This window comes from Ixodes scapularis, unplaced genomic scaffold (genome assembly GCF_016920785.2).
Source record: "Ixodes scapularis isolate PalLabHiFi unplaced genomic scaffold, ASM1692078v2 PGA_scaffold11__112_contigs__length_91849675, whole genome shotgun sequence".
Classification (NCBI taxonomy): domain Eukaryota; kingdom Metazoa; phylum Arthropoda; class Arachnida; order Ixodida; family Ixodidae; genus Ixodes; species Ixodes scapularis.
Genome location: NW_024609837.1, coordinates 35465245 through 35482687, shown reverse-complemented (window position 1 = coordinate 35482687; position 17443 = coordinate 35465245).

The window sequence follows — 17443 nt, the reverse complement described above, 5'->3', positions numbered from 1 at the left end:
TGCAGACGGACCTTTTAATCCCAGGCAGGCTGGCCGAGAGATGAAATCCGAAGAACAAAATCGGTGACGGCGCGACCGACTTTTATCGGCTGCTGCCAAGAACAATAAAAGAAAAAGTGCGATGCCGAAGATATCGCTTTGGGCGCGGCGGCTATCAACAGTTGCGTGCCCTCGTGCGCTTACGCGTGACAACGGAACAAAGGTTTTACTATAAGGATGTAGCGAGATTCCCAGAGATTATAATATATTTAAGAATATGACGATCTGGCAGACATGATAGGAAGTTTTTGCAGATAGGAGTATTAATTGGAGGCTCAGATGTTAGAGAGTGCAAAGAATTAACTCCTAACCTTTCCTAAGATGATTTATTTTGATTAAATCTGATCGAAAATTTCTTAACAAAATTTTTTTCAGACAACTGGTGGATTGGAATCCGGTGGAGGGGTCGAGACAGTCCTCGAGGAAGGTGGTATTGATGCACCCGAAGGTGCAGGGAGCCTTTCAAGAACTGGCGAAGTTCAAACAGAAGTGACTGCGTGCCCACTAAAGTTTTCTTTTAGATTTTTTTTTTTTCGTTTGTCTTGCAACTAACTGTAATTTCTAAGATGTATCTGGATCATTAGGTTGAATTCATTTATTTATTATAAGTTAGTTTTTATAAAATTTTTCTGCGCTTTCGAAGATAAAGCTTTAATATCACAGTCATAACTTCACAGTTTTCTTCCATGTGAGCAGAATGTTATGGTTTGATAGCAGAAACTTCGAACATGTGTATTTAAAATGTGCTTGAATTTTTACTAATAATGACGCCCTTATTTGTTGTTGCTACATGCAAATATGGCAGGCATCGAATGAAGTTACAAAGAAGACATATCCTCGGTGTGTCAAACTCCCGATTTGCCGAGTGTATTTATTTATTTATTTATTTATTAATACTGCTCACCTCGTGGAGGCGATAGCAGGAGTAAAACTGTACATATTTGAAAAAAAGAAAAAAGTGCCGTTATACACAGTTCAAAATCTCGGCAGCGCCTTGCTGCAACGCGACACAGACAAGCAAAGTGACACGCTCATCCAATCCCATCGGAAAACACTCGCGAATATAGAATGCGTAATATACAATCAAGATGCAACTCACACGTACAACAACTATTTACTTTTCTAACCGATTTGGGAGAGGAATGAAGACAAGGTTGAACTATTCACAACGTCAGCTGGCAAGGAATTCCATTCTCTAACAGTGCGTGGAAAAAATGAATAATAAAATACATTGTTTTTAGCAGAAAATTCCCTTATTGACAGTTGATGGGATCGTCTTGTTAATCGTGGCTGAAAAAATGAGATATACTTGTTTTTGTTAATCTTTAGCTGGTCATTAATGATTAGATAGAAGAATTTTAATCGATCTCTGCGTCGTCTGTTTTCAAGACTCTCGAGGTTGGCATTTTGCAGGAGCTGGCTGGGAGACACAGACCAGCTATAGGAGTTGTAGATAAACCTTACCGCCCTCCTTTGTATTTTTTCCAGTTTATTTTTGTTGACTTCGGTGTGCGGATCCCAGACCACTCCGGCATATTCCAGAATAGGTCGCACGTAGGTCTGGAATGCAGTCAGCTTCGCCGAAACACTGGAGCGCCCCAGGGATCGTCTCAGGTACCCTAGCTTTTGGAAAGCACGTCTTGAGATGTAGTCAATGTGATCGTTCCATCGTAGATCCGATGTAATGATCACTCCTAGGTACTTAAATGATTCAACTTTTTGCAGAGGTACGCCGCCTATTGAGTAAGAAAAATGTGAAATGGTTTTTTTTTCGTGTGATGTTCATAAATACTGTTTTTTTCGCGTTTAGAGTCATTTGCCACTTCGCTCACCATAAGTTAATTTTTGCCAGGGAGGCATCGATGAGAAGGTGGTCTTCAGGGCTAGAAATTTCAGTGTAAAGAACACAGTCGTCGGCGAAAAGGTTAATCTGGACTGGTATATCATCTAATATGTCATTAATGAATATCAAAAAAAGTAACGGTCCAAGAACGGATCCCTGAGGCACCCCAGAGTCAACGAAAACAGGTTCGGAAATCGATCCATCTATGACAACCCCCTGTCGACGAAGTGTTAAGTAGTCACTAATCCAATTTGTAATCATGTCGTTCCTTAAGATTGCTTTCAGTTTTATTAATAACTTCGGGTGGGATACTTGATCGAAAGCTTTTGAGAAGTCCAAGAAGACCACGTCCACCTGACCACGACGGTTTAAGACTTCAGAAAAATAATGCGTGGTTTCAACCAACTGAGTGGAAGTAGACAAAGCTTTGCGGAAACCGTGTTGCCGAGGATGCAGTAAGTTACTTGATTCTAAAAAATGACAGATATGCGTAAATAATATATGTTCCAATACTTTCCCCGCAGTACACAACAGTGAAATTGGTCGGTAATTTGTCACAAGCTCACGATCTTCGGCCTTAAAAACAGGGATAACTTTTGCGTACTTCCACTCTGTGGGTGTGTGTACGCGCGCAGAAGATAAAGACACAAACACCTGAAAAATTAAAGATATTGTATATTATGGTCGCAAAACAACCTGTTCTGTCATTCACTCCAAAGAAATTCGTCTTTCTACATTCCCGCTGAACCCCCAGGGAGCAGAATTGCGAGGCCAAGCACAAGGTGATTACCGAAAAACGAAGTCTGCGCTGATACCTTAAAGGGATACTGGACCGAAATTTGAATTTTGTAAAATAAGGCCGCTGAAGCGTTGAAAGGGACGCTACAAACCTCAAAACCTTACTTATATATTGATATCTCAAACGAATGGCCGTTATGTTTGGAAAACAAATGACGCGAGCAAGTGAAGACTCTGACGTCACGATCCTTTTGGAACAGTCGAGAATGAGGGGAAGCAGCCTCGCTTCTCTCCTCCTCGCTTCGGTTCACCAGCTCGAAAAAACGAAGTGAAGAGGAGGGGGAATGAAGAATCGTGTCGTGGACATGTCTCGCCGGTCGTGTTCACTCGCGCATTTCTTGTCCAAGAATACGGGCATCCGTTAAAGATATCGCTGTATGAGTGGTGTTTTGGGTTCTGCAGCGTCCCACCTGTCGCTCCAGCCCTGTTTTGTGAGCTCGAAATTTCGGTTCAGTATTTCTTTAAGCAATCTAAGCGTGAAGGTTTGCATTTGTTAATATCACTGCGCGGACCTCGTTTTTTTTTTTTTTTTTTTTTTTTTTTTTGTATAAACATGTGCTCGGCTTTGTGATTAGGTGAGATGCCCAGTAAATGGCGATGGTAGGCTCTTCAAGAGCCCTGCAGGAAAGTAGACGGACGGGCATTTTTATAGTATTGCATAAAACGGGATGTGGGCTGTCGCGAACGAGGCTGAACGCTGAGCGCTCTCCGTTCGGCCATAAAACGCAAGCTGTGCTGTTCACAGGCACATTGTAATATGTGCTGGCCAACGTGAAACGGAACCTGTTCCGCCGGGGTTTGCCACAGAACATGTGACACTCACTGTTATATTGCTACAGTTCCCGTAGTTGTAGTAAATAGCACGTGAAACATCACGATGGTATACGGAACTCACGGTGTCAACCCTTGAAGCAGCAACATTCCCCATATCAAGGATCTACGGTACATGTTCTGCAGTAGAGCATACAGAACATGTGACGCTCTCTGTTAGGATGGTACAGTTCCCGTAGCTGTAGCAAATAGCACTTGCACCATCATGATGGTAAAAGTAAGGCACTGTGTCAACCCTTGAGGCATCAACATCTCCCATATCAGGTAGCTATGGAACAAGTTCTTTAGTTGAGCATATAAAACATGTCATGGCAACAAGGTTAGCATGTATATGTCGAGTATTTTGACCGAATATTTGCGAACAGTAGGGAGTTTTCGTAGACCGCGTTTCCCCCTCCGCTAAGCCCTCCGCAACGAAGAAGCCGCTTCTGCGCCTGCGCGCCGATGGCCTTGGCTGAAGAGTTCCGGGTATCGTAGCGTGTTACACAGAGCCGTTGCGGGACGGCGGAAACAATCTACAAAAACTCCCTGTATGGTGACGGTGACGGATGACGGTGACAATTGTTCCAAAACAAACCGGTGAACGCGCGTATGGTCGTCCGCCAAGGCCCACAACTACGGATTGTACAAGGCTCGGACCTCGACAGGATGTAGCGGTTATGATTGGGTCGGCGGATAATAGAGATGTTTACGGGTAAAACAGCGCGAGCATGGACACAGGAAAGAGAAGATGTAGACAGACGGGGCTCCGACATCGACATGATGCAACGCTAATGGCTGGATTGGTGGATAATAGTGACATCGTCGACGTTTGTATTATGAACAAGATAGTCTGCTTATGGTGCTGAGTAAACCGTACCAAATCAAATGAAGGCAGGAAGCCGCCGAAAAGCAATGCGCCTGAGCCCGGATGAGAATAATGTGTCTTGTGATTAACGTCGTTTCGTGCGTAAACAAAAGACCGGTGTTTGCACCCCGGACCCGAGACACGTATTTGTGTTGTACTTGTATTATTTTGTTATCTCATTGGTCGGGCTATCGGGCTAATTAATCCGGAGTGTGTAGTCCCAGACACCGCGACAAGACGAGGAAAATTACCTCGTCCGAAAGATAATATTGTTTCCGGAAGTCTCAGTCTAGGGGCGGATAAATAAAAGCAGCCGGAAGCAAGAAAACGCTCGATGAGTGAAAGCTTTTGTTCATCTTCATCGCATGTTTCTGAACTACTTTCACAGCCTCGACTTCAAACCGCCGGGCGCGGTGAACATCTGATTAGCTCGAGAAGGCTGGTATAGTGTGACTAAGGCTGGCGAGCGAGGCTGTCGCCCAGCTTTCTATTATATCCGCTAGGTGCCGTCGCTTTTGCTCTTAGTGGCCATTACAACTTGAATCAGGAGTGTGAAGACGCTGTCACATGTGCGAACCCATCATACAATACATGATCTGTAGACACTGTTTTTTGTTGCGTGTTTCTTCCTTTGCATGACAATCTTGTCACACTGCTCATTCAAAAACTGTGTGCAGCAAACATGCTACGAAGATGCTGTAGGCGCGTTCGCAAATAATTCCGTCATCATGTTTGCCGCGAACACTGCGTGTTTTTTTTTTCTTTTTCTTTTATGATGTATGAGCATTGTGATCGCAGTTTTGAGGCAGGGTTTCAAAAACTAACTGAAATAATGTTGCGTAAAATATTCTCGCGAGTGTTCCCAAGAGCCACTTGAAAATGGTGCCAGTGCGCTTCCTCGCTGTAATCGATCTCAAGCAGTTGCGACGCGGTCTATCGTATACTTGAACGGAAATGCGTGTGCAGTATGTTTGTAACATGCTTGCGTAATGCATATATGTATGCTTCAAAAATGTCTGCAAACACGTGTTTTTGTTTTCTATTTTCAACGCGACAGGACCGTTAAATAAAGAAGAAAAATGCCTTTGACGGCGTGTGCAGGCGCTCTTTTGTATGATGTATTAGCTGTGTGACCGCGTCCTTAGGAGGCGCATAACTGAGGCCTGTGCTTTCCGAATGGGAGACTGCTGTCTCTATTATCGCGAGTGGTTCAACGTTTCGGGTCTGTCCAGTGGTAGGGCTGGACCTTCTGAAGTCTGGATTGTTAAGACTGCATTCCTCGTTAATACTGTTAACATCTTGCTAAGATTTGTTAATAGAAAGAAGTTGTCAGTCAGCGTCTCATGAGTGTCCCTCTTTTTGTGTGCCTGTGCAAATTGGGTGTCTGATTTTCTGTGCTTTGTAATGTCATGGTTATACCTGTCAAAACCTCGAAAACCTCGTCCCGTTCTTCGTAAAAATGGGCGTGGACCCACATCAGGTGTGTCATGTTATGCGGCAGTTGTTTAGGCAATATGGTTCTTCTTGACTATCGGCGCGTCTGCTTACACATGCAGCGTCCTCAGACAACTGACTTACCTTGTATGCACGCAAACAGATGACAAACACACTCCACCGCACTAATCACACTCCTTCGTGTTCGTCCTTTGTGTACGCTCATAGAAGTTGAGTCAATACCATGAACCAACTATAGCCCAACAATAGGTCTTGCTGAGCTGAGGTCCTCGGAGATGCCATTAGCCGCCAGGCCAAGTCTGTGGCGCTTTCTGTGATGTGGTAGCATCTGGCAGCGGCGTGTACTGCTCGTCGACTGTCATCACTGTCACGGCCCACCATCGCTCAACCGTGGTTAATGGTGAAGATCCAAACCAAACAGGAATGCGAATGCGGGTGGGTGCGGGAGCCGGAACACGGCTATTTTTTATAACTTCCGGGGCGGCACACCGGCGCATTGACGGCCGGGGCGGCCACTACAGTGACGTCACGCGGTAGTTCTCCAGGCGGCCAATCATAATGTGCCACCAACAACAGCGGATGGAAATCAAGAGGAAAGGGGGGGGGGGGGGGGGGGTTGAGGGGGTTGTTTGTTGAACATGGGTGAACTAACCACCTTACTACTGTTGTTTGTAGAGCAGGCCACAGCAGAAAGGGGAAAGCGCGCAGTGGTCGACGGGCGGAAGAGGGGAAATAGGCCCTCTTGGTGGGTTGTTTGTGCGACTTAAAGCCTCGAGGAGGAGAATAAAGCGAACGGGACTGTTCCTTAGCCTCCCTTTGTCATTTTGTAGAGTTCCCGAAAAGCGACTGGTTTTACCCTCCGCTCCGCACCGGTCAGCGCTCTGCTGGCCGCCAAAAATTGAAGCATTTCCACTCTCGTCGCGACAAGCGTCCCACCGAAACAGGTTAGTTTTTTGTTATTTTTTTCTCTCAGTGTGCTTAAAGCCTGACTCCAACTGCTTTTCTAATATACAAGAGACACGGAGTTTCTCTGCAGACACGACTCAAGCAAAGTTCGAAGCATCTGTGCTTTGCACATAAGAGTGTTACGAACATGTCTGAAGATTGTTTTTGTATGAACAATGCGAGAGGATCGCCATACAAGAAGACACACGCTTCAGACTCTTTGCCGACTGTCTCTTGCATGATGCACTTGCAGCGTGAGTAAGGTCGTTCATGCGTGTCGCGTGTTAAGCAAAACCTGGTATCTAAAGAGATGCTACGCAAATAGCTCTCGGTAATGTTTTCAGTTCGTATACATTGCTTTAGTCACTAATTAAAATTATTATATGGTTTAGTTGACCAGCGGAACGTAGTAAACAGACTTATATGTACGCGCATTATTAAAGGGAAGCCGAAGAGGTTCTACAAAAAAACAAGTTAGAGGTTAATTCTAGATTGTTTTTTATCCCGCGAATCTCAATATCACGTTTGTTTTCCCCGAAGGTGTAACTAAACGCGAGAAAACACGAGAAACCTCCGATCAGTCGTGAAGTCATACTAGGATTTCCGTTAACGTATTAGCGTGGGCGAGTTGGTTGCTCATTTTTACACACACTACAGCGCACTATAGCAAATAACACTCACTCCTGACACACGAAGAATAAATCAAAATTCAAACAAACCGCGCTGACTAACATCTCGTTTTTATATATACTCTTGTCTTCTTCTACCTCTTGCACTACCGAATTTCCCGAAACACGCTCATCGATCTCCTTGACGCCTAAAATTTGTTTATCTTTTTCTGTCAGGTGTAAAGATGGTGTACTAATACAGTTTTGATAATTCCTGGCGGTATGCTCAGCTTTGATAATTTCTCTAGTTAATTGGTTACTATTCCTACCTAAAATTGTACAGGATGGCAGGTGAACGTCGCACCCACAATCACGGCAGTGTATGCCTAGATGGCCAGAGTGAGCTCTGGTGCTGTTGTTTTTGTGTTCACGGAGCCTATCATTAAGGCATAGTCCGGTCTGCCCTATTTACACTTTCCCGCACGAAAGGGGAAATGAGTACACTACTTCCTCGGCGCACTCAACGAGGCTGTTCTGATGTTGTTTGGTACAGCTTACTGTTCGCTGGGAATTAGGCGAGTTAACTTGTTTGCTCAAGTCGGCAAGCTCATTAGGTGCAGAAAAGACGACGTTGATGTTGAACTTGTTAGCGATTTTCTTGATGCCATGGGAGAACCTGTGGAAGTAGGAAAGAACGACAGGTCTCGTGGTTCTATCTCTGGCTCTTGGTGTGACAGATGTTCCCTTATTTTATTTTTTTGTTTGTTTTCAAGATGCTCTCTGCAATCGATGTTAATAACGAGATGGGATATCCGGCAGATGTTAATCTTGAAATTTGCGCATCAAAGCTTACTGAAATAGAGTGCTCGCAGGATTTTTGAAGAGAGTTGTTTAGACATAGTTTTACGATTCCTCGTTTTACCAGCTTAGAATGTCCCGAATTGAACGGAAGAATTGGTTTTTTACTCCTTGGCTCATATTTCCAGCATATATGAGTGTGTTGGAAATTGAGCCTGAGATCTAGGAATTGGATTGATCTTTCTTCCAGAAGCTCACGAGTAATTTCCAATGGTTTAGGCAGATTTTAAAAGTTGATAGAGCGCCGGCTACAGTGGTTGGAAAATTGCTGTTCTCGGCGTCAAGAAAGATCAAATAATCGTCAACGTACCAAAATACTCTAGCAACTCTGGGGGAGAGCCAATTCTTCAATAGTCTGTCTTGGTGGGCGAGATAGAGATCACTTATCACTGGAGCTAGACACGAACCAACGCACACACCTTTCTTCTATAGATAAGTTTTTTCCTTCTAGATAATAAAGGTCGAGTGTAGATAAACCGAAAGTTGATGTAGAAAATTGTTTTCGGAGATACCCGCGGAATTTTGGAAGGCTATGCCACCAAAATATTCAATACTCTCTTCTACACATCGCAAAAGGCCGTCCTGGGGCAATTCGTAGTATAGGCCGTTTATGTAGATGGAAAAAGCTTCCAGGTGATTATAACTCTGCTGTGCCAGGAATTGGACGACCTCGTTGGAATTCCTAACTAAGAAAGGGTCGTCAATTGTAAGAAGATTTAGTTTTTCTTTGAGAAAAAGGGCGAGTGATTTCTGCCAAGTTGCCTTTTCGGATACGATAACTCTGAAGGGGTAAACGGGTTTATGGGTTTTGGCACTGAAAAATACACTGAGGCTTAGCAACTTGTTGCGATCGATGTGGGTGCAAAGGTTTTACAGTTCATACGACTGGCACAATTGCCTAGCATATTTTTTGGCCTTACTCAGGGAGACATCTTCATCACATTGGAAAACTCACTCGATCGCTGAGGTGGCTTTTGTCCCAAACATATCTTGGTGCATGACAGGAAAGCCTTCTTTTTTGTCTGCTGGCAAAAGAAAAAGGGAACGCTCTTGTAGATATTTAATCACCCTCCTGGTAGATATAGGGGAGACCTGCGGTACTTGTCGGAGTAGCAGATCAACTCCTTCAGATGTAACCCGGTCGACTTCCAACTCAGGAGCACGGAGCGAGACCTGGCGTATTTCGGTACGTTAAGGATTATTTGATCTTCCTTAACGTCGAGAACAGCAATTTTCCAACCACTGTAGCCGGCGTTCTATCAACTTTTAAAATCTGCCTAAACCATTGGAAATTACTCATGAGCTTCCGGAAGAAAGATCAATCCGATTCCTAGATCTCCGGCTCAATTTACAACACACTCATATATGCTGGAAATATGAGCCAAGGGGTAAAAAACCAATTCTTCCGTTCAATTCGGCACATTCTAAGCTGGTAAAACGAGGAATCGTAAAATTATGTCTAAACAACTCTCTTCAAAAATCCCGCGAGCACTCTTTTTCAGTAAGCTTTGATGCGCAAATTTCAAGATTAACATCCGCCGGATATCCCATCTCGTTATTAACATCGATTGCAGAGAGCATCTTGAAAACAAACAAAAAAATAAAATAAGGGAACATCTGTCACACCGAGAGCCAGAGATAGAACCACGAGACCTGTCGTTCTTTCCTACTTCCACAGGTTCTCCCATGGCATCAAGAAAATCGCTAACAAGTTCAACATCAACGTCGTCTTCTCTGCACCTAATGAGCTTGCCAACTTGAGCAAACAAGTCAACTCGCTTAATTCCCACCGAACAGTAAGCTGTACCAAACAACATCAGAACAGCTTCGTTGAGTGCACCGAGGAATTAGTGTGCTCATTTCTCCTTTCGTACGGGAAAGTGTAAATAGGGCAGACCGGACGATGCCTTAATGATAGGCTCCGTGAACACAAAAACAACAGCACCAGAGCAAACTCTGGTCATCTAGGCATACACTGCCGTGATTGTGGGTGCGACATTCACCTGCCATCTTGTACAATTTTAGGTAGGAATAGTAACCAATTAACTAGAGAAATTATCGAAGCTGAGCATATCCCCAGGAATTATAAAAACTGTATTAGTACCCCATCTTTACACCTGACAGAAAAAGAGAAACAAATTTTAGGCGTCAAGGAGATCGATGAGCGTGATTCGGGAAATTCGGTAGTGCAAGAGGTAGAAGAAGACAAAGTATATATAAAAACGAGTTGTTAGTCAGAGCGGTTTGTTTGAATTTTGCTTTATTTTTCGTGAGTCAGGAGTGAGTGTTATTTGCTATAGTGCGCTGTAGTGTGTGTAAAAATAGGATTTCCGGCCGCCAAGCGCATGTCGCTCGTGTGGGCAGCGTGCAGCTTGCCCGGTGTAGACAACAGACCGATCTCACTAAGCGTTTGGCGCATGCGTGACGCCCCCATAACTTTAGTTCACAGGAGGCAGACGGTCGTGCATGCGAGGGCTCGTGCCGTCTCATGCTGTACACGCGCAGAGCTCCAGCGAGGTTTTCTCAAGTCCAGAAAGACTAAAGTTCCCTGAATGCATTGCGGCAGCGGTGGCGTAGTCAAACAGGCTGGTGAGATCGGTCTATTGCAAGCATGGCGCCTTGGCTGGTGCGCCATGCGTGCAACACACGCGTGAACATGGCGTGGCTAGGCTTGCAATTGGATGGGCTTGTCCACATGAGCAGAGGACACGGCTGCGGTCAGCCGCTTTGCTTGCAATCGTCTATACTCCCCCGCACTGACGACAGTCGTGACGTTTTCTTTTGATCTTTTTTGAAAATACCAAGGGTGCGCGTGCATAACTGGGGTCACGGTTGCCACGGTGTAAAGGCCCTGTCAGATTGAGGAAACACGGCGGAAACATCAACAAAATATGTTTCTCAACATTCGGGAAACATGTCGGCTGTCGGCTCTGTTGCCCGACAACCCTGTCACATTGAGGAAACAGCTACACAACATGGACGGCAGCGACAATGTTGTCTCGGTGTGACAGCTTTTGGCAACGAAAACCTCGGCAACTTGTGTCCGACGACACGTGTTTCCCATTTCGGTGGCTGGGCGAATTTTTTTCCAGCAACACGGCAACACCCTTGCTAGGAGATCCTCAAAGGAGCCGGTGTCCATCCGAATCCAACGCCGGTAGGCCTCGGAATCTTCCAGAGCCAGCTCCCGCATCAAATTCTCATAGGCACCTTGTTGATGCACTCTAAAGGCCCTGTCACACTGCGGAAACAGTCGGAGAACTTTGTCCTTCAACACGAGGAAAACATGTTTTCGGGGACCCTGTCACATTGCGGAAACAGCAACAGTCCGGAAACATGTTGCTGTCGTCCGAAAACCATGTTTCCCAACTTGTTCTCCGACACTCGGGGAACATCCTGTCACACCGAGAAAGCGTGTTGGAAGAACATAAATTGCCTCCTCTCCTGCGCGCTGCCTCACTCTCTCTCTCGAACTCGTCTGCCCGGCCGGCTCGGCTAAGCTACAAGCGCGAGCTCCGGGCTTTCAGCATCCCTGCCAAGCACGCGCGCTCGTGCAGTGCAAGCACTGTTCTGGGCCAGATGCTCGCGCTTGTAGCATCGGCTGCGTCTGGACCGAATCTGAAACGAAGTATAGGCGGCTAGGCTCAGATCCGCTGGCTCCGCTCTCCCCTTGAATCGTTGCCATTTTGGATCGCCGTCTCATCGACGTTGCTCTACCGTAGTCGATTCATCAGCCGCGCGAACCATCTCGTGTTCTCTGGATTTGGCGGTTGCGTTCTGCTACAGGGCTAGACCCTTGCACGATGGCATACACGCCGGCCGCAGCAGCAGCTTCTGCTTTAGTGCTTCTTTGTGCCATTGATTCAGATGATTCTGACGATCAGCTGCCGCCGCGCAAGAAGCCGCGTTCAAAATGGCCCTTCACACTTGATGTCAATTATTAAAGTATTCTCGTGCGACTCTCTGTACAGAAAATATAGATGTTGCCGTGTTGCTGGAAAAAATTTCGCTCAGCCACCGAAATGGGCAACACGTGTCGTCCGACACAAGTTGTCGAGGTTTCCGTTGCCAAAAGCTGTCACACCGAGACGACATTGTCGCTGTCGTCCATGTTGTGTTGCTGTTTCCTCAATGTGACAGGGTTGTCGGGCAACAGAGCCGACAGCCGACATGTTTCCCCACTGTTGAGAAACATGTTTTGTTCATGTTTCCGCCGCGTTTCCTCAATGTGACAGGGCCTTTACGAGCCACTCGCTGGTCCATTTTGAACGCGGCTTCTTGCGCGGCAGCAGCTGATCGTCAGAATCATCTGAATCGATGGCACAAAGAAGCACCAAAGCAGAAGCTGCTGCTGTGGTCGGCGCGTATGCCATCCTGCAAGAGTGGCATACGCGCCCTGTAGCAGAACGCAACCGCCAAATCCAGAGAACACGAGATGGTTCGCGTGGCTGATGAATCGACTACGGTAGAGCGACGGCGATGAGACGGCGATCCAAAATGGCAACGATTCAAGGGGCGAGCGGAGCCAGCGGATCTGAGCCTAGCCGCCTATTTTTCGTTTCAGCTTCGTTCCAGACGCAGCCGATGCTACAAGCGCGAGCATGTGGCCCAAAACAGTGCTTGCACTGCACGAGCGCGCGTGCTTGGCAGGGATGCTGAAAGCCCAGAGCTCGCGCTTGTAGGGTGAGAGAGAGAGGCAGCAGAGGCAGCGCGCAGGAGAGGAGGCAATTTGTGTTCTTCCGACACGCTTTCCCGGTGTGACAGGATGTTCCCCGAGTGTCGGGGCACAAGTTGGGAAACATGGTTTTCGGACGACAGCAACATGTTTCCGGACTGTTGCTGTTTTCGCAATGTGACAGGTTCCCCGAAAACATGTTTTCCTCGTGTTGAAGGACAAAGTTCTCCGACTGTTTCCTCAATGTGACAGGGGCTTAAGATACACTCTTTAAGTGAGGACACGGCGGGGCTAAATGCGCGCCGCGCGAGGAATCAGATAGCATTCGTTTGACGGGCATCCGAAAGGCCGCATCATTCTGCGGCCACCGTGCCCACGGCTGACAGTGTCGCCGGCGGCCAAACGGCGTAACTGTGTAAGAGCGAAAAAATTTATCTAGTTGCCATGACACCCCGGTGCCGCAATCTCGCCTGCTTGGCGTCTGCCCCAAGAGTCGCTTTGCATGTTTTTACTTCGTTTAGAATTGCGATGGAGACATTCGGAACTCCAGTTGCCGTGAAGATTGAAGAAGTCGTGTGTGGCGTTTGACCACGCGTTTGACGCGGCTTCAAAGCGGTGACAATGGGCCGGAGATGCTTCGTCCAGAACTGCAACTGAGGTCACCCTGGTTGCAAAGAAAAGGTCAGTCTTTTCAAGGTCCCATCCGACCCCACACGTCTGGAAGCGTGGGTTCAAGCAACTCCTCGCAAGCACCGTCCGCTTGGCCCTAAAGATTTTGTTTACATCAAGCCTTTTACCAAGGACGTGATTGTGAAAGGACGTTACTTCGCTGAGCTTGCGTTGCTTTGCTGTAGAGATGTTGTCCCCGCGATGTTTTGCCGAGAAAGTATGAACCCCAACATCAGGCGTTTAGTACCTGATGCTCACGAGCCTGAGACCTAGAAAGAGATGAAATTCCAGGGACGCGCCGACACATACCCGCTTAGCCCGTTTGAATACCGCGCCAATGCCTCTGTTTTAGTGTCTTCATAAAACTGCCCTCACTGCCGTTTAGCCACGAAACTAAGACAAACGACGAACCTATGCCTAAGCAACACACATACTACAAGTTCCGGGTTATAAAGAATGCACCGCATGCACAATACGACTTATTAAAAAACGCGTTTCCCATTGAAAAGCGCAGGAGACGAGGTCCGCAGACCCACTGGTCGACGAGTCATCTGTCGGCGCCGCTTGAAACCATAGTGAGAGAGAGAAAGAGGGAGAGTGAAAAGCGAGCTTTATCGGGAGGAGCGCGCTGACCTCACCTGAAGAGTATTATCTTACACCGTGAAGGGGGCTGAAGATGCGCGAGAGGGGAGATTCCAAAAGCTATCGCTTATGAGGTTTGCTAGCTGAACAAAGGGAGAAATATACAAGATGGAGAGGGACAGGGAACATACACATGCACTCTGCTGGACTAACAACCATTTACTGAATAACTTATCTTCCTTCGTCGGCTTTCATTGACTAAATAACTTATTTTCCTTCGTCGACTTTCACTATTGCCTAGATGCAATACTTCTCCCTCGTCCTCATCACGTCAGCTTGAAAACCTTGCATCACCAGTGTTAACGTCATCTGTGGGCTCCTTCAGGCTGTTTTACACCCAGGGGTGTTCTCTGCAAATACTTGTTTTCTTTTGCATGTAGCACAATGGAGGCCTTCCTTACACATTCGTGTTTCTTCTCTTCAATGTCTAGGGACTCTAGAATTTCCCTTGCGATCTGTTTCTTGTGTATAGCCATGATGTTGATGTTTGAGAAAAAGGGAGCACACTGGCATTCGCGACAATGCGCTGGAAGATGGACCGCTGCTGCAATTGTGCGCACGGAAGTGGCGTATTCTCTGGTGCGGTCATTGACACAGCGCCCAGTTTGTCCGATGTGACATTTCCGACATGACAGCCCAATGGTGCAAACAACAGCGTTTTCACATAAGGTGTATTGTGTCCTGCGTGCGGTGCCACACGCGTTTTCTTTCTTTTTTTTTTCGTTGTTGTCGGTCTCATTATTAACCTGGTGGCACATGGCATATGCCTTGTTGGGAGCTGAGAAGACGACTTGTACTCCATGTCGGCCAGCGATCTTTTTCAGGTGCTGTGTAGCGCCGTGGATGTATGGCAACACCACTGGAGGTTTAGGAGGCTTTTTTTTGGTGGTTGTGCAGTCTCCATTGGTTTGCGCCGTGCTTGCAGATGTTTTCACAAACAGGTACCAGGAGTGTGCTGGTGTATCCGGAGTCTTGAAGCCTAGATATCTGTGTTTGAAAACTGCGCTCGAGCCTGTGGGGGCGAGATTTCTGTAATGCCGCGATAAGAGCTGTAGTAGCCAATCCTCGTTTAACAGCTCTTGAATATTCGGAATCACTAGGAAGAAATCTTTTACACGATCTGGCCTGATACATTCAGCATACGTGTGTGCTTGTGAACTTTAAGGAGAGTTCGAGAAACCGAATACAGCGGTTTACAGGAAGTTCGTGGGTGAAAGAGTGTTATGCTCAGCTTTGGTCACAGCTGAGCATAACTACTTCTAAACACCCATCAATCCGCTCATCTACTTCCGAGTTTCACACTACAAAAAAGTCCTCTACGTATCGGAAGATTGCCTCAATGCGATGATCTTTCGGATTATCTTGGATGGTTTTTCCGCATGCTGCAAGGTAAATATCGCACAGGTACGGGGCAACTCGTGAACCTATGCAAACACCAGATTTTTGTACATATTGCTGGTCCTGGTGAGACAAACGGTCGTAGTAAGCTAAATACTTAGGAGCTCAAGAAACTTCCAAGATTCATCCCAGCTGCATTTTGGAAGCGTTGGACGCCTTGTTCTTCGATTGTTGTGCGACGGATCAATAGAAGAGTGGCATCGGGAATGAAATAATGCATGTCTTTGATATCGATGGAAAAGCCTGAAACAATGTCACATCTCATTTATTGAAGAAAGCAGATTAATCGATAAGAGTTTAGTATCCTGAAGGGGTCGTTTATCTGAACTTGGGATAGAATTTTTGCCAGAACGGTTGTGACATGGCCTTGCCAAGTGTGATTTTCTGAGACCATGGCGCAAAACGGAATCCTGTCCTTGCGTGTTTTGGTCGAAAAAAATACACATAGTTCAACTTGTTTCATTCCTTTGATGTTTTTCACAAGACTTCCACATTGCTCCTCGGCGATTATTTTGAGGATAGCCCTTTTTGCTGATATACTTTGTTTTGGACCTACTGGAATAAAATTTTTCGCCATGGCTTGTCGGCCTTTTTCTTTTTCTCCAAACGTCCCCGAATCCATAACCACAAATTTCACTTTCTTGTCGGAGAGACATAGTCTGAGGTCTTTGCTACGTAGTTCACGCACCGTTGTGGCAAAATTCAACTTTTGAGTTCCCTCGCTCCGTACACCGGCTAGGCAGTCAAGTGCATCACTTGTGGTCTCTGAGGATGCTTGCTTAGGTGTTTTGGATGCAATTTCCCCTACAATCGCGACCTTGTCGATGGCATCCAGATTTGGTGGTGGGGAAAATGTTTTGCCGTTTATACTGCAGGGAACGCCCCCTGTGTAAAACCATCTGACGGATCACACATATGACGTTACCCCCCTTAATGCAAGGTTTTCAAGCTGAAGTGATAAAGACGAGGAAGAATAATTCCATCTAGGCTATACCCACTAAATAAGCTACGCTTCAGAGTAATGACACTTCTGCCGATTTGGTACTTAAAATTATGGCTGCCAGTTCTTTGAAGTTTTATCTGAAATCGTAGGAAACACCTTTCCGTCCTCCAGTAATGTTAAAACAGTTCACGGTAGAGGAAAAGAATATCACTTGAGCTTCCTAAGACCGTACCTTAAACTGAGGAAGTCGCACTTTTGAATTGTGACGATCGACAATTGCGTCTGCTCCGCACTGAGCACCAAGATGGCGGTGCCCACTAGCAGATCTGGGAACGGAGTGCCGATACTCTAAGCGTAGCTCATTTAGTGGCTCTAATCTACGCAATGATGAAAGTCGATGAAGGAAAGGAAGTTATTCAGTAAATGAAAGTCGACGCAAAGGAAAAGAAGTTATTCAGTAAATGGTCGTTAGTTCCGCAGAGTGCATGAGTATGTTCCTTGTCTCTCCCCATCTTGTATATTCCTTCCCTCGTTCAGCTGGCAAATCTCACATGCATGAATAATCAACCAGCTCAGCTCCAGGCGATTTCAAAAGCCGCGCGCGGGGCCGAGCAAGCAGCGCCCGGTCGTGGTATTCTAGAAGATTCGTGTTTATTCTTACTCGAGGCGTAACTATGATCATTTCGCCCTAGTTTCTTGTTCTCGAAAGTGCCTGTACTTTCTCACCCCGAATGCTCGATACTCGAACCTTCTGGGCCGAATTTCGTGATGACGACGCACACTGGATAAGGGGCTGCCCGTGACCTTGTCGAGTCAGTCTCGCTTTCGCTTGCTGTTACGCCGCCGAATAGCCGCCCTCTTTTCTTGCTGTCTCGACGCTCGTTGTTTATTT